The sequence below is a fragment of the Magallana gigas genome, chromosome 2, assembly GCF_963853765.1.
Source record: "Magallana gigas chromosome 2, xbMagGiga1.1, whole genome shotgun sequence".
In the NCBI taxonomy this organism is placed as follows: Eukaryota; Metazoa; Mollusca; class Bivalvia; order Ostreida; family Ostreidae; genus Magallana; species Magallana gigas.
In genome coordinates this window covers 27,650,223-27,665,853 of record NC_088854.1, presented here as the reverse complement: position 1 = coordinate 27,665,853, position 15,631 = coordinate 27,650,223, and the positions used below count along the sequence as shown (strand labels likewise).

General features: G+C 33.2%; 1 protein-coding gene and 1 long non-coding RNA gene across 2 annotated transcripts in view; both read left to right on the top strand.

Annotated features, from left to right (window-relative positions):
• Nucleotides 1–15,631, top strand: part of LOC105345161 (uncharacterized) — a 116,003-nt gene that overhangs the window by 55,111 nt on the left and 45,261 nt on the right. The gene's annotated exons all lie outside the window — the stretch shown is intronic.
• LOC109617296 (uncharacterized) lies at nt 11,828–14,658 on the top strand. Its single transcript, XR_004596175.2, has 2 exons — nt 11,828–12,206; nt 12,385–14,658. It is a non-coding gene; the product is annotated as an uncharacterized lncRNA (long non-coding RNA).

Sequence of the window (15,631 nt, the reverse complement as noted above, 5' to 3'; positions counted from 1 at the left end):
AAATCAACCAATGCAATTTAATAGAGAGAAAGAAAGTAAATGTAAATGTAAACTCTTATTGAAATAAGGATGACAGAGACAAAATGTTTCTATATTTTAACCAAAATGTTCCCGGTAAAAAGGTTTGCAGGTAGGGAAGAAGGGAAGCGTGTACAAGTCTGCACGCATATTCACGAAGACTTCTACGGACAATATCATGTCCCATGAACACCTTACAAAACTTCTTCGATTAAAGTTAAGAATGATATCTATGAATTCTTTCTTTCTCGTAGACAGTATCAAATTTTTGATCAATTGTTTAAAAAAAAAGGTCAAAACTCTCAATATAATATTGAATTGAAATTCACACCAGTAGCTGAGAAATATCATTATATGAATTCCATCTAGCTGGAATTTTCCTGTGATGCTAACAACCATATTGCATTAAGCTTTAAGTATTCTTTTTTGAAAAGTGAACAGGCATTGCTTACATCCATGCAGGCTTCAAGGCGCTTTTTTTTTCATGGAGTTCCACCTCTGTTTATCTTCGCTAGCCAAGGGTTTTCGGTCCACTTTGCTCCCCATAAACCCTTGGCTAGCGAAGATGACCTCTGTTGGACGCCTTCTTTTCTTAATGCTACTATTGCATATGACTAAATTTGTTGTTATCCTTATTATTAACAGCATTTCGTGTATAAGAGAGTGCAATGCAGAAATATAAAAATCTCCCAAACAATAGCCTCTTTGCAGCAATTGTGACAAAGCTTGACAAATGCGAAAGTTTAAACCAAAAACACCAGAATTTCTCAGAAAAACAGACTTGGTTGAGGTGTAAACTTTCGCAAATATAATGAAAACAGGAGGAAGTCCAGCGATCAATTTATATAAATTATTTTATGTCATTTATTTCTGTATCTTATTTTGTACGTAAACTTTATGTCACGCCTCTTTCCTCGTGTTGTTTCTATCGATTACCTTGTAGTATATATATATACTTTACCCGCTTTCATTCATGTAAGCAACTCCTCACGAACGTGAGATGTTTATACTGAATTAATGCCAATAAATATTCTGTCGCATTTGTCACGACGTTTTCTTGTATACAACTCATCGTGCACATACTGACATTAATGTAATCTTTGTTGTGGAAGATGACAAATATCTTGTGCTTGGCGAAAAGTGTATATTCTAACAGGCTGGACTCATTGTCCTCCTTTCTGCTGTTGATGCTTCAGACATAACTCATATTCTTTGTAACAGTTTATTAATGTCATCACAACTAAGTTTCTATAACAATTCAACAGCTTGTACACAAAACTGTGTTGGTCCAAATCACACAATATCATGCAGGGTCTCGTGAGTGGGAGATAGCTAATTAAGCCCTAGGTCACCATGACAAAAATAATAAAGGGAATTAAAGGGGAATAACTTTCTTAATATAGAGAGCTAGCCTACTATGGGAGTAGACTTATAAACTAAATACATGTTTACAAGGGGTTGTCAGCAATTACTTTGTCAGGAATTACATTGTCAGGAACTCAGCTGTCAGTAATTCAAAGTGTCAGGAATTACATTGTCAGGAACTATAATTGTCAGGATTTTTATAAGATGGTAATAGAACACCAGGTTGCCAAGTTATGTTAACATTCTAAAGCAAATTACTTGAGATAACTAAAACTCTCTATAAAAATTATGATCTTGGTTTGTAGAACTCATCATACCTATTAGGTCTGAGATAATTGGTGGAGCTACCAATGGAGCTATCTGACTAAACTGAGCAGCTGCCTCCCTAATATAACTTTTGCAGCTAGTCACTAACCAATCAAAATGTCTCCTGACAATTCCTGACAGGAATAACTCATTATAAATAAATCAATTAAGAATTATCAAAGTGTTCAATTCTACCTAATAACTGTTCTTTGTACTAATTCTATATCTAAAGCTGATGAATTACTTACTTAATACATCAAGTAATCACTATCTTGGAATAGGGACTATATCCTTAGGTGGAACTACATAAAGCTAACAATGACTGTATTACTCCTATTCTGGGGCAGAGTAAAATAGTACCAATTAAAAGATCTAATAGAATTAGAAAACATGTCTACAGGTAATGCATTAAGGATGAGTTAATAACAATATTATTTTAACAGTATCTACTTATAATTGCTATTCATAAATGCAAATGTTCAAACTATTGCGCCAAGTGAACTACTTGATGATGTCACACAATGGCAGCCTACATGCACTAATTTTATAAACAGTGTCTTTCTCGCAATAGAACATTAAGCGTAACGCAGTTGGTTAGAGGATATGCTTTAAAACTGTAAGTCATGAGTTCCAATCCAGCTGGGGTCTTTAAACCTTTTACCTTTTCAAAAATTATCAAGACATTTTTTTTGGCAAAATATTGTAAAATTTGAAAATTCTAAACTGTTGAAAGCATTTTAATTTTAATGTACTTTAATCCACATTTATATCGACTAATGTCCCATACCACCTTAAGGAAATGCAAAATAACATCTATCTATCTATCAAACAGAGAAACCAACCTCTCCATTATTTCAAGCTTTCTTTCATTCATTCTTACCTGCTCCTCTTGAAACCTTCTCCTATCATCCCTCACCTCCGTCAACAACTCAAACAACTCATCTTCTCTCTTCCGCTTGCTGGCTTTCTTCTCTCTCTCACCCCTTGCTTTGACAATCTCACACCCCTTCTCACCATCATCTTTCTCACCACAAACAACATTCACACCCTTTCCCACACCTACAGACACTGTCTTTAGAGGGGTTATTTTTGGGTCATCCCCCATAACTTCCATCATTTCAGAATGGAATTCCATAGACCTCCGCTTTTCACCTGATTTTCTGTTGGCATCTTCAACAGCTTTATACTTTGCGGTTAGCTTGTTAAATTTGGATTGGCACTGGAACCAATCACCAGTAAAGTTGTGGATCTCCTTTAGTTTAACTGATATTTCTTTCCATAGTGCCTTATGGGTCTTCTTCTTTGAAGCAAATTCTGAATCCATCTCACCTCTCAGACTTATCAAGCCTTTTGTTAGACAATTCGTCCAAGTCTGCTTTATGTCTAAAATTAGATTTTTATAGAATCTCTAAATATTAGGTAGGAATAATTAAATAACATTTGTAGTAAAGATATAGAGAGGATAGTCTGTAACTCTATAAGGCCCTTATTATGTGATAAAGTCCTGTATAAAATTTTCTCCATATATTCTTCTGTTAAACATTGAGCCCCCTTTGTAAGAAGAATATTTTAAAGTCATATTACACATTGCTCACAAGCATTGCAGTAATCAAGAAGATCTTAACAACTGTATATTATATATAAACTTATAAAACATTGAAGCCCATGCTGAACCCAAGAATTGTCTAGGGACCCCCGTCTAAACAATTGAGAATCAACAATATGTCAAAGTGCTTGCATTCAAGTACATGTACTACTTATAATTCCATTATTATAACATTTGAGATTTTGAGAATATTTAAAAAAAAAATTCCTATGTAAAATTCAAAATACCACCCTAAATTAAAAAAATAACTTGAATTCCCTTTAGCTAATGATGTTTTGTACCACATTTGGTTGAAAGTGGCCACACGGTTCTGTATACAAAGTCAAGTTACAAGCGAGATACAGAAGTAAGAATTGATAGTTATGTAAACAAAGCTCGAGTCTTATATTTGTTTACAAAGAATGTAATGTGGAGAATTACCATTTCTTAGACAAAATGACATGTAAAAACAATTTCAACTAATTTAATATCTTCTTAAATACTATTATCAACAAAAAAAAGTTACATTTGATTGAAATTCATCCTTCAAAATCATGAGGACAGGCTGGCTGAGCTGGAAAAACAACAGAATGAAGTTATTAATCCACAGGTTGACAAGATGGACACGCTGGAGGATGCATTGAAAGAACTCCAGGATCGAATAATACAACAAGAGGCAAGATCACGTAAATACAACTTAATATTTTACGGCATTCCAAAAGAAACAGGTGAAGTAACCCATAATATTATTGTAAAATTTCTTCATGAGAAACTAAGCATTTCATTAGAATCAGCAGAGTCGATCCTGATTGAAAACTCGCACAGAGTACAAAAGAATCCTAAAAGCACCTACAAACCAGATGCACCAGAGGCTGTTATAGTGAAATTTGTCCGCATGGAGGACCGAAATATGATCTTAAACCTAGCAAGATTCAAAACCTTACCAAAGGGCTACGCTGTTCGAACAGATCTACCGGTGCATTTGAAGAAGAAGAGGGGGGAATTGGCTCGAAAGGCATATGAACTCAGGAAATCGGGAAGGAAGACCAGAATCCGTGAAACAAAAGATGATGTTATTCTGGAATATCGTCCAAGAGATGGAAAAGAATGGCTCACATACAAGGCTTCTGTTTAGTTACGCAAAACGTGATAATTTTGTGATGTAATATTCCGGTGTTCATGGATGTGAGTAGAGAATACCAAATAATTTCAGAGAAGAAATCTTTTGCAAGTGCGTTATTCATTATAACGATGTATACTCTTTGTCCTGTGCCTCAAAGTATGAATTTACAGATGTAATATTCCGGTGTTCATGGATGTGATATGTAGTATGAAACAAGACATAGGGACTTACATTTGTTTTTTCCTGTGCCCCGAAGTATGATTGTTTAAAATAATGGTTACAGTTATACATTTTGATATGTAGTAATGACGCATAGGGACTTACACTTGTGTTTTTTTTCTGTCCCCCGTGTATGAGTTTATATAAGCAATTACACAGTTTACAAGTCCCAAGGTATTGGTTATTAAACTAAGATTTACAGGTATTCTCTTTGATATGTAGTATAATGTAACTAAACATAGGGACTTACACTTGTTATTATTTTTTTCTGTGCCCTGAAGTATGTTTAAAATAAAGGTGACATACCCTTTGATATGTAGTAACGACGCATGGGGACTTACATTTGTTTTTTGTTTTGTTTTTTTTTTCTGTCCCCCTGTGTATGAGTTTATATAAGTAATTACATGGTTTTCTCATTTCAATGTATTTAAGATAAGGTTTACTATCTTAATTAGAATTTCATAACATACTTTAAACTAGCGAGACCCAAATCTGTACATTATATAGTTTTTCATGACATGTTTTGTTACATTACCATACAGGAAGTATTTGTCTTTTTTGACGCATGTGTGAAAGGGTTGAGTGAATGTATCATGCATAGGTGCTTACTTGCAATACAGTTTACAATTTATCAATGACTAAGTGTAAAATAGCTTCTGTAAACTGCAGAGGGTTACATGATCCCATGAAAAGAAAAGATGTTCTTAACTATTTAAGAAGTCACAAATCATCCATCTATTGTTTACAAGACACTCACTGTACGGAATTAGATAAAAACTCAGTTTATGCTCAATGGGGTAATGAGACGCTTATAAGCCCGGGTAAATCGGATGCAAGAGGAACATTAACCTTATTTAATAACACAAATGAAATAAATATTTTAAAAGTTTTTAGCAATAATGAAGGAAATTTCATTATATCAAATATAATGATAGATAACAAGTACTCAATTACGCTAGTCAATTTATACGGGCCCAATAGGGATAATCCTAATTTTTATTCTGAGTTGAGTGATAAAATAAATGACTTTTTTGATACTGACTTTATAATTATGTGTGGGGATTGGAATGTTGTGCAAGATTACCAATTAGATTGTTTTAATTATCTAAGAGAAAATAATCCAAAAAATAAAATTGAAATAGAAAAACTAAAATCAAAGTTCAATCTAGTAGATCCCTGGAGAATCAAAAACCCAAATGTTAGAAAATATACATGGAGTAGAAAAAATCCTGTAAAGCAAGCTCGACTTGACTTTTTCCTTGTGTCAGAGGAACTCCTATCAATTATTGATAATGTACACATACTACCCGGTTATAGGACTGACCATTCTATTATTGAATTAGACATCACTATAAATGACTTTAAAAAGGGAAAGGGATTCTGGCGTTTTAATAATTCACTACTCAAGAATAAAGACTTTGTAACAAATGTTAAAAAAATTATTAAAGAAACTGATAATGAATACCGTATTAATGAATCAACACTGGAAATTCCAGACAACTTATTTTTAGATGTTTTATTGATGAAAATAAGGGATATGGCAATACAAATGTCGTCAAAATTAACACGAGAAAGGAGAGAACATAAAGTAAATATAAGTAATAATTTAAAAATTTTACATGATATGTATTCTGATAACCATTTGCCACTATATTTAGATATGATAAACGACCTTGAGAGAGATCTGGAAGAAATAAGAAAATATGAACTAAAGGGGCTTTTGCTAAGAAGTCATTGTACGTGGATAGAAGATGGAGAAAAACCTACAAAATATTTTTGTGCTTTAGAAAAACGAAATTATGTTAACAAAAATATTAGCAAATTGGATATGACTTTGATTTGAATTTGAAAGATTTGGCATGGTGATACTCGCTTTCATACCGATATTCTCTCTCTCTCTCTCTCTCTCTCTCTCTCTCTCTCTCTCTCTCTCTCTCTGTTTGCGCTTTATCACATATAGATGTAAGGCCCGTGGGCCTCTTGTTTAATTTTGTGACAAAGTTCATTATGTAGGTACACTTACTATTATGGCACAAACCAAATTCACCATGTGAATTGTTCCGTGATAATTAGGTGTGATCTTGCAAAAAGTTGCTTATTTTCCATTTATGGAGGACTAATTAATCGAAATACGTTCTTTCTTTATATATACTACCTATAGAAAGAGGTTTACGGTATGATATATGGCTTGATCGATCGTGAAAACCGTACATGTATAACTGTAATGAGATAGAGGACGAATTTCATAACTTATTTTATTCTACAGATCTAATAATATCCATACAACTCTATGTAACTACGCACAACTTAATAACACTCAAACATATCATAAGATACTTTAGGTTTTATTAAATTTTATCTCTCCGCGACCGAAATGATTCCGTGTTTCTTAAGGTGTAATGTCCCTCTGCTATTAATCAATTATATAAGTCAATTATATTCCAATAGATTCAAATGAAACGCCGCAAGATTTTTTGTTTTAATCCGATACATGTAGTGTGCCTAATCAATTTTCTTCATAACGATATGAAGAAAATTAAACATAGTGATTTACCATCGCAGCATAAAATCAAAAATACCAAATGTAAATGAAAATAATATAATATAGTTATATAGATTGTCAAATCATATTATAAAATAGAATGAAGCAGTGCATAGCACTTTGCTTCAATCAGCAAGAGTTATCTTTCTTTGGACTTTCATGTTGTGTCAAACGGCCTGTCTATTTCATTACTGGGCAATGGCTCTGTCATGACGTAAATTTTGAATCAACAAGATGTCTGGCTTTGGTGCTAAGACTACACAATAGGTGCGTTCAGAGTTGTACCGTTGGTGAAATTGAGATTTACCGCTGGCAGCATTTGGTTGCCATCGGTGAACTATGGTAGCCAATGATCACCAAGTGCTGCCATTTGTAGCAATTTGTATAGGTAGTACCATGAACGATTTTTTGTCAAATTCAAACAAATGGTAGCCTTTGGTTACACTTGGTTACCAATTGTAACCATCTGAACATAAAAAACAGTTGAAAACAAAACAAAATACCTTTTCTCTGTGAAGTGTGACCGTTTCCCTTTAAAACAGCTTCATTGAGTGATTTATTATGCTTAAAAATCATTATAATACACAACTTTGATGACAATTTTGTTAAATTCCCAATTATATAAAGAAGTCTACAAAATGACTACCAATCCATCATTAATACATAGAAAGTAAAGATTAATTGCAAAATTGATAATACATATTTAACGCCAGCAAAAATGCATATAAAGAGAATCAATTTTAACAGGAGCTTGGACTTTGGGTAGTTGTCCCAAACAGCAATGTGACATAGGCCTATCAATAATTTCTTTGTTGGCCATGGATCTTTGAAATCTATACAGCAATTTCTACGCAATCTGTGCATATTTCACTCGATATCAACATCCTTTTAACTTGATTTGATGCAAGAAATAGTAACGTCTTACAGAAAGTCCAAGCTCGAATATAAAAATGCCGGTTCTCTATCACATACTTTCTATAATACTACATTATGTAAAATGTTTCTGGGTATAGAAACGGGTTTTAGAAGCCCTCATTTGTCTTAGATTGTCTTCAAAATATTCATTCAATAAGATATGCATATATCTTATTCTAAAGTCTTTATTTACATCAGTATCTATAGGCATCTTATATCCCGCCATGTTGAATTAGCATAATGGCGTCACCTACCAAACTTGCCCAAGCTCTAGGCTGCTGGTAGATTTGGTGACCTTATTTGAAATTGTAAGTACACCAAAAGTCAACATTGGTAACCAATTGCTACCACTGGGAACCATTTGTAGACATTGGTGACCGAACTTGCCGTTGGTAACAATCTGGTGAACTCTGAACTGTTATACTTTGTATATTTCTCAATAACATCTCCCATAAACAAGCGTCATTTTAATCATTTTAAAACTTTTTTGATGCAAAAAATTAGACATACCGAAAGTTGAAATGGTTACACCTACCGGGCCGTTTCACAAAGATTTCCTAAGATGTCTCCTAAGATAGAACTTAAGATATGCCAAAGTTATAACTTAGGAAGTTCCTAAGATTTGTCATAGCTGTTTCACAAAACCTTCTTAGCGTTACGCAGTAAATCTTATCTTAAGAAACATAAGCCACTTTGCTATGCAAACATAATCATAGATATGCAAAACATTTTAACACACAAAAAAATGGATAAAATGAGTGAATTTCAATTTATATGTACATGTATGACCTCAATAATTTTAACCGGGTTTTCGAAAGGAAAAATTCCCTATTTGAAATGGTGAAAATGGATAGCGGGCGGGCACATGCCAAAAGGGTACCCCAATTGTACGGATAACTCCTCCGTTTTAACAGTTAATTTTAAAGATAGAATTTTGTTGTTTTGCAGATCAATTGTACATATACATGTATCAGAGATGATTTTATTACTTGGATTTACAATTTTGATAATTTATAAAAAATGCTACTCGAACTTTTTTGCAGAATATATGGCATATAGGGTACTTCATTTCTCTTGATAGTGTTTATCAATACAGGCTTCACGGATGGATTATGGATACTGTTCACATTAAAAAAACCGGATTGCTGTTTCACTTCACTTAAATTTGTTTCCCATGCCTGCTCTCTCAGAAAGGATAACCCTTATTCAGTTTAAGACATTTGAAATGGTTTTAGTTTGAAGTGACAGAAACTTAGTCTAGACTGTGCAATTGTCTTAGTCATGCTTTCCCAATGATACTACATTTACCTCTGTAAACCAGTTATAAAGAGAGAAATAAAAAAATCTCCGTCCAAAGAGTCTCTGGCCTAAACCATAGAACACGTGTATTGTTCATGTAATGTACTAGTACATATTGTTTAGTCGTACTTGTAAAACAGATGATCCAGGAGAGAGGGGTATAGATATTGTCTTATAAAATTTGATCACTGTGATTAGTTTCTTGTATTTTTTTTTAGGTAAAAGTTTTTTAAAAATGTTTTGACTCTTGCCCATGGACAATTCTTGGGCCTCACAAGGGGTTTAAAGTTTTATATAGGTTTGTAATCCATATATCAGCAGTTGTTTAAGATCTTCTCGAGAACTGCAATGCTCAATATGTGATATGACTGTAAAATCATCCTGTTACAAAATGGTTCAATGATAAACATAAAAATATGCAGGATAATTTTTATACGAGATCTTTTATATTACATTGTTTCGATATTTAATATATGACTCCATAGGTGGATTTTATTATGTCTCTTGTTGCTCAGGTGAGCGATGTGGCCCATGGGCAACCTGTTCTAAAATGTGATTAATGATATGTGATTATGCTCATGATATGATATGCTCACCTTTAACATCTATATTTGATGATTAATGATGAGAAAAATCAACAACAGAACATCAGCATTGTTAATGTTTTCTCCGAACCATCATTCAATTAAATGAGGAGAAAAAACCCAGTTAAATAAGGAGCCATGGGGAAACATCAGTATATGCATTAACAATTTTGCGAAATAAAACATAATTGGTTGTACCCTTTTTTAACATATATTACATAAGCAAGAATTATACTTTTATACAAAGAATACCGGACAATGATACGATGGGTAAGAGACTCAGTGCGCAGTTGCTTTCATTCAAAACAATAACTGTAGTGCAGTCTTCTTTGCTTACTGAAAGATTAATTTTGTGATTGTATAGTAAAATCCCTGAAAGTTTCATCATATTATAAGTACTAGAATACTTATACTTTAATAAGGCAGTTCCCATGTCATTGGATTAGATTAGAAGAAGTGGTGCTTTAATTTCTTTCAAAATCCATTGGCATCCCCGGGGTCAGTAGAATGATCTACATGTTGTTCGGAGGCGGTTTTATGTGACAGACGTCTTTCATTGGTTTCCATGCAGTGTCATCATTATCGCTAGCCAATGGTCTATTCGTTTGAGTTCTCATTTCGCTAGCAAAGGGTCTATTCGTTTAAATTCTCATTTTCAAAGGAGAGATGAGAATAAAAATTGGATCCTTGGCTAGTGAAGTTCTCTTGTCTTTTCACGCATCGTTAATATTAATGATATAAATGAAGTGTTGTTCTAGCACTTTTGTGTGTGTTTCGGGATGCATGGGAGCGGACCTACATTGTAAACAATATCAACTTAACAAAAAGAAAAAAAACCCTTGTCCATTTTGAACAATAGGGAAAAAATGAATATGAGCTGTAAGAAATCAATTTTTTAAAATTATAAAATTGTAATTTTCTCCTAAAATGACAAAAGACTATCATAATGGTTTATAAATTTTTGTTATTTATATATTTACTATTATTCAAATATCATTGCCCCCAGAGACCCGGTCTTGATTTGAGAATAATTATATATCTCTATATTCATTATAAATGAGAAAAATAATTTAAAAGACCTGTTTGGAGCAAAATAATATCATTGTCATGTACAACAATTGGTTTGCTAAATATTCCTAAAACAAAGAAATCTTTCTTCTGATAAAGTTTTTGATTTATTTTAGTCTTATTTATCATAAATAGGCTTTACTTTTAGTAATATGCATACACGTCACAATAGCGGGTTTCTGCAGCAAAAACCCCCCAAATGAACTCGTGTTGCTTTAAAATTTGATTAATCTGTCCACTTGGACAATCTACAAAATTTCAAATTATTGTTCAAACTTCATTCACCAAGAACTGGAATCATATTTCGCGTAGTAAGAAAACTATTTTTCTACAGATGCAAATACAAGAAAAAAGTCGACTGACCAAAGAGTGCTCTTGTTATGGTAAAAAGTTGAAAATAAAAAAATATTATCTTTCATAAATGACTTATATATAACTGTTGTATAACAATGTGATTGCGGTTAAAAAAATATTTATCAATGGTTCGTGTTTCATTTATTTTTAGTATATTTTCGTAACTCACCTTCAAAAAAATAATGACCGAGAAATGTATCGTGCGTTTTAAAAAACTAAAAACAAATGCATGCATGATCAGGGCGTGATACTCTAGTTACCGGCGAATATATATAATACATATAGCTATATGATAATATGTTAGTATACATATATATGCATCATAGGATCTTACTTATCTAAAGCAGTCAGTTATTTATTGTGATTCGGTTGGAAACGACAATTATCGAACCATATAAACATTGATATTGGAATATTACATTTCCCCCTTGAAAGGGCCTCGCGGAATTCCCCTTTTACGCATTTTAAAAAACAATTGACCGAGTGTGCTTAAGTCATTTGTCGTGTTTTAGTTAAGAGCAAGTGTACTGTTTGTTCTAGCATTCTGAATACACTAACAAATTAAAATGTTGTGCATCATGTGAATAGCTATTTAGCTGCAATGTTTTTGTTTACGCTTGCATCTATTATTAGAATAGGAAGACTATAGGTCAATGGAAATTTACCCACCGAGCAAGCTACATCGATGTTTCGTGAGCCCACTGGTCACAAAGAGAAGACAATTTGACAGATGAAGACAATCGCAAAAGAATATTAATTAACTGGACTATGACCTACATTTGGGACCTATAATAAGTTATTTGCAGGCTCTGAACATGCGATGACAAGGTTCGTAGCCGTAATGTTATACCAACTGTACTAGCCTATGTTATGGACGTGTGGGCTTATTTATAAACGTTTTCTCAAGAAATAAACTCTTGTTTTGAAACACTTTAAACAGCAGTAAAAAGGTCTCTTAATGGTAAAAACCATCGTGTATTCAAAGTTTGTACATTTGTACTTTTAGTTGATGAATGCGAGGCACCCGAAGGGTTATATATCATTGTAAGCAAAACGATTGTTTTAGAGTTAGTGCAAGCATTCCCAATCTGAGTTTGTTATTCCATGCAGGAGATGGAATCGGTCGGATTAATTTTATTAATTCCATTCTGCGTGTGTTTCGTGTTGCTGTTCATAGTATGCTGTTGTGCTGACGAAATCAAGAAAATGTGTCGTATGCCAAACCAGCTTCCACAACATTACATACCGAGTGATCGTTCCGAGGCCGAGCGGCGCAGGCGTCATAATAGGCGTCAGCGGCAGGCAATGAGTGCCACTCACGGGCAGAGACCCTCGGAGTCAGATATCGAGTCCCTGATGGGATCGCGAAGTCGGAACTCCTCGGGCAGTTCTGGTTACAGTTCGGAAACATGTCCCTTTCAAGTGGTAGCGGTTGTGACGTCAGATGTGCAGCCGAATGGCGAAGTGATTACGTCACATGTGGACGCGCAAAGTTTATTACAATCAGAGCCTGTAGAGGGCGCAGGACTCAGTGCTTCGCAGACTATTGTCTACAGCATAGAAGAAACAGGGAAATAATGACCATGATGTTTCAACAAATTTACAAGTATTTTTTTTAAGAGCAATGCAATTAAATATGTATGTGTGATGTAGATCAAAACATGCATTATAATCAGACCGAGATGGATCTGTTTTAAATGCAATTACCTACTTCAGAGGTTTGTGTCGTATTTTTGTGTGTTTTCCTGATGTGTTCACTTAAAATTGTACGAGAAAATTTGTAGGAAACGGATTATACCACATGCAGAACAAAGTCTTATAGAGTCTCAATTAGTCTCAATACTGTACATGTATACATATTTACAACTGATATGTATAAGTAGAATAATATTTAAAACAAAGAATATGCTGCAATGTGAGCGTTCAATATTTCACTACGCTTTTTTTCCGGTGACGATTATGCATAATTTCATACAAATTAGATTCACTTGCTATAGACTATCATGCAACTAGATGCAATTTTAAATGTATCCCACCAATTTACCAGCATTGAATGTAGAGACAATCATCAGTATCTTCTCAGAACTGTATAATAGACAAATTTCTCTTGCAAGTTTGTATTATATCATTTTTCTGGTAGAATTTAATTTTTAATTTAATTTTTTTTAATTTTTTTTTTTTTATAGATATTTAGGGTTCAGTTCCAACGACCTTAACATATGTAATATAAACCATTTTCGATCGCTTGCTTTAAAAATGCTTAATTTGTATAGGCGATGGTCTTTTCCTTATTAATGCAGAATTGTTTGCCATTGACATATTAATGACATGCGGTTAATTTAGCTTACAACAGCTGTATAATGATTCGTTTTTTGGTTTGTTTTTTTTTTGGTTAATTATAAGTTTATATTGTAAGTGTATAAAAAAAACTTAGAGTAAAGAACTTCATGTAGTGTAAATCCTTTTTAAAAATTTGATACTGACAACGGGCAATTGCTAACATGGATCGGTAAAAAAAAAATCATATATTTTCTTGTCCATGTGATTTTCGAACTATATCAGATTATGTATATGGATATAGAAGGGAAGGGGAGGACCCCCGGGTAAAATATCTGCGCAAATAATGATAATTTAATCGATGACGTGTATGCTAAAATTTAATGTGTTAATTTATGATTTTTTAACGTTTGAAAACACGTATTTTCAATCTATCATTGTTAACATTGCAGACATTCAATAGGTGCATGTATACTGTTTTGATTATTTATATTATTGTCGGTTTAATGGTGTCAGTTGGGATAAATGCCATACACGCGCCACGGCATTTCATGGAAGTTTTTTCCTAATAATGGCTATAGAAGCGGAAATTTCCAGATCTGGTCTCTTTCTGAATAAATTATAGGTTTACGCATTTAGTTTTTTCAATCACTGACTCCCCTTCCATACAGTCGACTCTTTTATTACAGTGTTTGAAATAAGCGTAAGAAATTATATCTGTAGACAAGCAACTCTAGCTGTGATTTTGAATTTCAGGGTACTTTTGTACTACATGTGTATGTGTAGGGTTTTGTATTGAGATTTTTTTTATTATATTGTTCAATAAATTCTCAGTAAACTTATTTTGTACATCACACATTTTTTTTTTTACACACGTATGTCCTTTTAAGATAAATCACAAATTTGTTTGTTCCACTTCTAATTGATTATAAATGTATTGGCTCGTACAAGTGATCTGTACAGAAAGCTTGTCTATCAGAAAATAAAAATATTATGAAATTTGCACTTTGTTAATTTCCTTGATGGCAATCAAACACTAATTAAAAGAGAGATAGAGAGAGAGAAAGAAAGAGAGAGATGAACTGTGCAGAGGTTAAAAGTTTCCCACTACTCTATATAGCCAAATGTCCAATTGTTTATATTCATCTCGATAAGAATAACGAATGGGACAATTAGATAGCGAAAATTAAAATTTGTCGTCTATCGTTTTTGTGTGGATTAAAAACATTAAAAGTTTTGTTTATTTTGATAAGTATCACTTTTTCCAACTTGATCATTCTCCTATTGCCGTTGTTTTACACTTAAAATAATTTAGGGCACATTCATGTACAATGAATGCACTACAAGTGATCATTCACCCTATTCCCCAAATATATAAAATAAAATAGAATATATACCCAACATATAAAATTTACCAAATTCACCAAAACCAACCCCTTTAGCTCCACACCCTAAAAAATCAAAGAAACAAAAAAACTGCCGGTTGGCAGTAAATACAAAATTGACAGCATGACAACTAAATAAACAATGCGAAAAAATAAACAACATAAACAACAACAAATCTACATGCATATTTGAAAGATGTGCCATTCGCAGGAACAGACAGTGATATAACATTTGTATACTGCATACCAAACAAACACAATTTTTGCCAACTGTTGTCGTCGCTCAATATATTCCCTAAATGAATTAACACTCTCTTACAAGAGCATTCAGTACATAATATGCTATTACATAGATTGTCGTTAATGGCTAGATCATATATTTTTTCTTTTATCTACAGTGCGCTTTAACGGCCTTCAACCAACTGGTGGTTGTGGGACACATACTAATGTTTATTGATTTATATACCAATATCCACCTTCAAACTAAATAAAAAATTTAAAGCGCATATTCCATATGCCATTCTTGATCCACTCCGGTTCCCATTTATCATATTGGGAGCGTAGTGGACCGAAAACCCTTGGCTAGCGAAG